The following is an 8,021-nucleotide window of genomic DNA, read 5'->3' as shown; positions in this document are numbered from 1 at the left end:
TTGCTTTCCAGTGAAAAGGTCTTCTAGATGAATCTGTCCAGAAGCGTTGTATGACTCTCTTCCTGTGTCAGACTATCATTTGCGTTGTCTGTTCTCTGCCCACGCTGTTGGCAGGCCCCATACGGGGAGCTGGCCTGTTCCTGTCCCTGCCAGCCATGGGGCCTGTCCCTCGGCTCTCGGGATGCCTCGGCAGGGCAGCACCAAACCGCATGGAAGAGTGGTTTTGTTAAACAAGGGAAAATGTTGTAAATGTGTGGTGTTGGGTTTTTTCTGCCACTGCTTATAGTCTGGCATAGCCGTTATTTTGTATCAGTAGTACTGGAAAAAATGTCAGCCCTGGATCTTAATAGAAATGAGAGGAAGGGGTTATTCTGGGGAGTGTTTTGACAGATAGGAGTTATTGCACACTTTTCTGTGATAGCTTGTTTGTAGTGTATGTAACAGGAAGAGTATCTGTCTCTTTAAGTAATTACATAGAATCATAGAATGGTTTGGGCTGGAAGGGACCTTAAAGACCATCCAGTTCCAATCCCCCTGCTGCGGGCAGGGACACCCTCCACTAGCCCAGGTTGCCCAAAGCCCCATCCAACCTGGCCTTGAACACTGCCAGGGATGGGGCATCCACAGCTTCTCTGGGCAACCTGTGCCAGGGCCTCACCACTCTCACAGTAAAGAATTTCTTTCTAACATCTAATCTAAATCGACCCTCCTTCAGCTTGAACCCGTTACCCCTTGTCCTGTCACTACACTCCCTCATGAACAGTCCCTCTCCATCTTCCCTGTAGGCCCTTTCAGGTACTGGAAGGCCGCAATTAGATCTCCCTGGAGCCGTCTTTTCTCCAGGCTGAACAATCCCAACTCTCTCAGCCTGCTCCAGCCCTCCGATCAGCTTCATGCCTGTTTTTCAGAAGAACTGGCAACGATGGCAAATGGCAACAGCCATCCTCTAAGGAAGAGGTTAGGGAAGGCCAAAGGCCCTAGAAAGCTTTCTGTTTCCTTAATACAAAGTCACTGTGGTGAAGGAGGCACCTGAGCAGCCCCTGGCGCAGCTGGGAGTGGGGCTGGGAACAGATCGCTGCTGGGACGGAACGCTGGGGTCCCTCTGGGGTTGGAGCTCCTGGGGTGGGCAGAGGTGTGGGAAGGCACCTCTGGGTGTTTAAAGTTACATTCTGAAACAGCTTTAAAATTTTTGAGTAATTTGCAGTTAGAGGTGCAACGTGGAGGTGAAATGTGAAACGTATTTTCATTGGAACATAAAACTAATTGGAAGGCAGCAAATTCTTCATTTACAATTCTCAAGCAGTACTTGTTGTGCACAGGGTTCCAAGTTATGTGATTCAACCCCAGCAATTCAGGGTAATCCAGGTAGCGACCAAGCTTAAAGACTAGGTGAAAATGCAAAACCATAGCCTTGCAGATGATACTGTGAAGGTGAAACAGCCTGTTTGAAGCTTCTGTCAATTACTGAAAGTATTTCCTCTCCCAAATCCTGTTATGCCTGCCATGTTAGCAGGGTGCCCAGGCTTTGCCAGGGCATTTCTGCACTGCTGGAGCTCCTGGGTGCACCAGTCCTTTCAGGAAGCTTCCCCTGGTCAGGAGAGGTCTGGGCTGCACACCTACAAACACACACGCTTCATGCCGTGGTGTGGAAAACACAGCTTGGGTGCTGCACGGCAACCCAGCGGCAGTGCCGCTCTGCGGGGCTGGTGGTGCTGGGGCTCTGCTCTCCGTGTGGGGTACGGGGAGCTCTGCCACCCTTCCCACAGCTTGTCTTTGCTCGCTGTGGTGGGTTGACCCTGGCTGGGGGCCAGGTGCCCCCCAGAGCTGCTCTATCACTCCCCTCATTCACTAGACAGGGGAGAAAAAGTATAATGAAAAGCTTATGGGTCAAGATAAGGACAGGGAGAGATCGCTCACTAATTATCGTCACGAGCAAAACAGACTGAACTTAGAGAGGGAATTCATCTAACTTATTACTATGCAAAACAGAGTAGAGGAATGAGAAATAAAATCAAATCTTAAAAACACCTGCCCCCACCCCTCCCATCTTCCCGGGCTCAACTTCATTCCTGGCTTCAACCTCTGCCCCCCCTCAGTAGCACAGGGGGATAGGGAATGGGGGTTACGGTCAGTTCATCACGTGGTGTTTCTGCTGCTTCTTCCTCCTCAGGGGGAGGACTCCTCTTAATCATTCCTCTGCTCCAACATGGAGTACCTCCCACGGGAGACAGTCCTTCACAAACTTCTCCAACGTGAGTCTCTCCCACAGGCTACAGTCCTTCATGAACTGCTCCGGCGTGGCTCTCCTCCACGGGGTGCGGACCTTCAGGAGCAAACTGCTCCAGCGTGGGTCCCCCACAGGGTCACAAGTCCTGCCAGCAAACCTGCTCTGGCGTGGGCTCCTCTCTCCATGGGTCCACAGGTCCTGCCAGGAGCTTGCTCCAGTGTGGGCTTCCCACAGGGCCACAGCCTCCTTCAGGTGCCTCCACCTGCTCCAGTGTGGGGTCCTCCATGGGCTGCAGGTGGAATCTCTACACCCCCTCATCCTCCCTCCATGGGCTGCAGGGGGACAGCCTGCTTCACCATGGTCTTCACCATGGGCTGCAGGGGGATCTCTGCTCCGGCGCCTGGAGCACCTCCTGCCCCTCCTTCTGCACTGACCTGGGTGTCTGCAGAGTTCCTTACATCTTTTCTCTCTGGCTGCAAAAGCTCCCTCTAACTGTTTTTTTCCTTCTTAAATATGTTATCCCAGAGGTGCTGATTGCCTTGGCCAGCGGCGGGTCCGTCTTGGAGCTGGCTGGCATTGGCCCTATCAGACACAGGGGAAGCTTCTGGCAGCTTCTCACAGAAGCCACCCCTGTAGCCCCCCCCACTACCAAAACCTTGCCACCCAAACCCAACACACTTGCAGATCAGATTGTACTAGAGCACAGCCTGGAGGGATTATGTTGGCATCTCATTATCTGGATATTGCTAATTGCTGTGGTATCAGCTGTCTCCACTGCAGCAGCATGCAGCTCCTCCTGCTCCCAGCTCCATGGCCTGGTCAGAGCTGCTGCCCTCCACCTGGCAGCGCCCAACCTTCCAGCCTTCACCTGCAGGCGAGGGACTTGTGCCCCAGGCGGCCAACTACAAAACCATTAAAGCCCACTGCTGACAGCGGGGAGTGCGAGCTGCAAGCTGAGGCTGTGTTGGCTGGCCAGCATGGGAACACTGGTGAGTGGCAGGTATGTCCTTGGGGGAATCCCTTGGGGACAGGAATCCCTTGGGGGTCTGTCTGTGTCTGCCTGCCCCTCCTCGCTCTGGTGTGGAGCAGAGCCCAGAACTTCGGGGGGCAGGGGGTGTGTGTTGTGTTCCTCCCGAGCCTGTGGAAACACGCTAGGAGGAGAGAGCGAGCCTTTTCCACTCGCACAAGCAGGTTGTGCTTAAATTGTGTGTAGGCGCCTGGTGTAATGCAGAGTCATTAGGAGGCTGTGTTATGTTTCCAGATGTAGTTATTTAAATAACTTTTATTTCAAGACCAAGACAAGCCAGGAAGCCTGAATGACATGTCTAACACATTAGCTCATTCCCAGAGATAGTAGCTTTCTTGGCTTTGGTTGACTGGGATCTAGCGCTCATTTCTGTTTTCTTCCGAAAATCTGACAAAAAGTGCTGTTCTTGCCGAAACGTCGGGTCACGTAGGCCCTTCGCAGCGGGCAGGTATCTGGGAAGGATCCACGGGCGGAGGGCAGCAAGTCCTGGGAAAACACTGGGTCAGATCCACTGCTGGTACAAATCCACAGACTGACAACTCTCAGGCCTTCCCTGCTTTTTATTTAAGTAGCCCAGGAACTAAATGCGGAAAACGTCTGCTTCACAGGAACTGGCACGGATGGGATCCCCAGGGAGAGCAGCCGCAGGGCTGGATGGTGGGAGCTCCAGCGAGGCCATGTCTGCTGCTTGTGCCGACGCCTCCCGACAAGCACCGCGTGGCCCTCGGGGTCAGACACCGAGGGCCCGGGTCTGTCAGCTCCTTCAACGGAGCGACAATGTCTTCTCCTCCCCGCTTCCCTGCTGGACCCAGCCCCCTGCGGCCGTGCCGGGGGTCCCTGTCTGGCAGGAGGTGACATTCCTCTCTCCCGGCAGCACCCAGAAGGTACAATGGGTCAGTCCCCAGGCGGGTGTCTGTTCCCTCCTGGGTGCGAGGCAGGTGGGAAACCAGAGCTGTGTTGTGTTGTAAGGCTGCTGTAATTAATGGCCAGTTTCCTGCTGGAAGTGGCTGCCAGCAAAGTACTCTGCTGTGCTCTCCACTTCAATGTTGGCTTTGTGATCGCCTCTAGAATAAACTTGCCGAGGGAGCTAAAGCCAGAATTTACGTTTCTAGCCAGAAAGGAGAAACAGTAGAGGTTTCTGGTTGTGGCAGGATTACAGCAGGGATGACAGTACAAGTTCCTGCTCATGGCAGGATTACAGAAGGGATGAAGTTTCTCAGGAACTCAGACTTTCCATTTAAATATACACTGTGATAATTTCATATTTGCCTTTTTGTGGCTTGAAGTAAGATTCCTCAATAAGCTGATTTTTCTGTTTTGTGTAGAAACTAAATCTTCTGTAATGCATTTTACAATTTTAAAAATACTTTTTCTTGTAGAATTGCATTTTATTAGAGTTAACAAAACTGCAGGCAAAGGTATTTTTATTTCAAAATTAGGTGTATTGTCTGTGCGACTCAATTACTTTAGATTAAATCCCACTGGACTTAAAAACTGGCAGCTTTGTATCGCTTACTAAGGATGAAAAACCCTCTTGCCACGTATGAACTGTGGTGCAGGTATGTGGTTCACCCTGGGGACACTTTCCATTGGCTCCTGTGAAAGCTGGATGAAGCCCCGGACTAACGTACTTAACACAGGCTTCCAAGAAACCCTTTTTCCCAAGAAACCCTTTTTCCCCCCAGATCTGGTGACTGCCCACCTCTCCCGCGCCGCACTGCCTGTGTGGCCTCCCCAGCAGCCCCTGGAAGGCAGCGCTTGCTGTGCACACGTGGCTCCTGTTCCCTGCGAGCACAAGGCACGAGGGATTTGGTGATAGCTACACATTATGCCTTGGAGGAAAATGTTATAAGCAGCTCACTGAAGGACACTAGCCTGTGGTGAGATGAGAAAAGCTGGTTGCTAATCACTGGGATTATTTAAAAAGCAAGGGGTGTATGGTTCTTCAGTCTTTGACACCATTTTCATTCCAAGACTATTGCTGTGAGGTGTTTGGTCAATACTTCTTGAAATTCCTAGCAGTATTTTCAGTCTGTTAGTATTCTGAGTATTTTACTCAGCTGTGTTGGTTATTGGCAATGGCTGTGGATTCTCTTGCAGCTTGTTTGATGTTCTTGCACATGAGAAAACTATGGGATGTGCTTTCCAAAATGCTTTTGTCAGGCCACAAAGCAGTCTGAGCTGTGAGTGTGAAAACTGCCTGGCAGCCAGCAGGTACTGCCGCTCAGGTTTGCCTTTTTCGCTTGGCCGGTGCAAAGAGGCAAGTTGCTTCCCATTTCTGTCTTCGTTTTCCCAGAGGTGAGATGCAGAGTCTTGGAACCTATTTCACACTTAGGAAAGTGGTTTGAGAGTTATTTGCTTAGCTTGCACTATTATTATTGGAGTCAGAAATGATTTTTAAAGGTTTTGGCAAGTTACAGTTGTAGGTAGTTTTCAGAACACCCAGTGAGGAGTACGGGCACTGGCTCTGCTGTAACGGCGGAACCTGAGCCACAGAGCTGCTGAACCTTGCGGACTCAGCTGCGTTGTCGCAGTGGCACGTACATTGAGGTTGCTTCAGCTTGAGCATCTTGAGTCTCTTGCTGGAGACTGAGCAGGAATTCTGCAGCAGCACTGCAACCAGCTGGGCACTGTAGGTGTTTTAAAACATAAATGTCTCTGTAATGAACCTTCAGTTAATAAACACTAACAATTGGTTATTGCAAATCCATGTCCTTAATGCGTATTAAAATTATTTGATATTGCAAGATTTCTCAGAATTATTCTGAGGCTAAACCCTGTGTGTATTCATTCAAAGCACTAATTTACTGAGCATGAATAACGTATTTCCCACTGAAAATAGATGCACTACTCTGGCCTTTTTTCTGGCAAGCAGATAGACTGTGAAAGTATCAGAGAGATACACCTGGGTATCCCTTAAAAAAGGCAGGTTGGCTACAAAAAGAGACATCAAAGCAACGCATGCCGTGACTCTCTTCAAATTCCTTATGTTCAGTCAGCAATAAAATAGGAATAAAGACAAAATAAGAACAAAATTCCCATTATAAGGATTTACAGATGGAATATCTAAATATTTTTTCAAACTTTACAGAAGACTTAATATTTGTATTAAGTATATTGTTTTTGTAGTGAAAATGCTTGTCGCTACATTCAGTATTTGCAGTTCTGAAAGTAATAGTGTGAAGGAAGTGCTCTCAGAAAGCCTCATGTTTAGTCTGTGGGAAATTGTTGTAGGTCAGAAGTTGCCATTAAAATAACAACAAAACAACTGCTACATGGAAACTCACTGCTTTCCTATTCTTACAAGCAGCCCTGGAATTTGCATTTCAGGGCAAATTTTAGCTCTCAAATCCCTACAGCACTCTGTGGTTATGATTAGGCTGTTAGAAGGCAGGACGGTACATGAAGCTGGGAATTGCTGTACCGTTACCTTATGCTGGCATTTGTAGACGGGTTGGGTTGATGTTGGGTTGATGCTTGAGCTGAATTTTGAATTTGAGCATGAATACATGCTCAAATGAATGTTCAAAGGCATGTATGTAGGGTTGACTAGTATGATTATGGCTCAGTAACGGCCATCTCAGACTTGTAAGAAATCACTTTTTTTAAAGTGAAAAATGCATTGCAGGATAGGAAAAAAAAAATCAATGTGTTTTCTTTTACAGAAAGAAAAAAGGAAAGAACAAGAAGGGAGATTTTGGTTTCTTGTGCTCCAACCTCAGCTGCCACCCCAGCGAGTCTAACAAAATTAACTTGGAAAAAAACCCCAACTAACAGCTGGAAGAGGTAGCTGCCTCAGGAGCACAGCGGGAAGCGCTGCTGGCTCTGCCGTAGGACACACTGTGCTCTGGCTGCAGGGGCCATGGTACCTGCCGCACACAGGCGTGCGTGGAGATCCACCACTGCCACTCCTGGAGTGGGATGTCGGGCAGCACAAACAGGTCCTCTGCGCCTGGTACAGCCCCAGCCTCAGAAGAGCCTCTAGTGTGATCCGTGTTACTCACCTGGGCTCGGCCAGCTGCACGAGTGTCGGTGGCTGGTAGCACCGCCTGGCCCGGGGACCGTGCGGGTACGGTGCCTCTGGTAACGCAGAGACCAGGGGACAAAGCTGGGAAGAGTGCAAGGAAGAGAAGGTGCCAGGAGTTGTGTGCTGATGAGCTCGCTCCGACTGAGGGGGGTGGCTGTGAGGTGAAGGATGGGAGGGGAAATCTCTGAAATACCAAACTATGGGTGTTTTAACACTTGATTTATTCTTTTTCCTCTTTATTTCATTAACTTTTATCAGTTATCACATTATAGTTATTCCTTGGGTCCAAGTTAGCATAAGATAAAAACGAAGCAATAAGGTAAATGTCCATAGTATATTGACATGATTATACATACACAAAAGGGTTTTTTCCCCTCATAGTGTTTATTGAGGTCACGTATTTTCTGATTTGGCTTTAAAATTTGGCTTTAAATGGTTTGACTTTTAACATCAACCAAATGTGTTCTGCACTATTTTCTTCTGGTTTTCATACAGCTCTGGCAGATTGAAAGATGGAGCTACTGTACTGGACCTTGATTGAATCCGCACTCTTCTGGACCTTACAGTGGTGAGACTGTTCCTGGAGGGATTTCCACCAGCTCAACTCTGCGAACAGAAGTAGCCCATGATCCTGAATGCTTTGCAGGGTATTTTGAGAAAATAGACTGCTAGTATCTAGTAGGACTATTGGGATTCAGCTCTGCTACGTTTGAAAAGGAAAGAGTTGTTCAGATCCATTC

This window comes from Balearica regulorum, chromosome 9 (genome assembly GCF_011004875.1).
Source record: "Balearica regulorum gibbericeps isolate bBalReg1 chromosome 9, bBalReg1.pri, whole genome shotgun sequence".
NCBI lineage: Eukaryota > Metazoa > Chordata > Aves > Gruiformes > Gruidae > Balearica > Balearica regulorum.
This window is presented reverse-complemented; position numbering follows the sequence as displayed.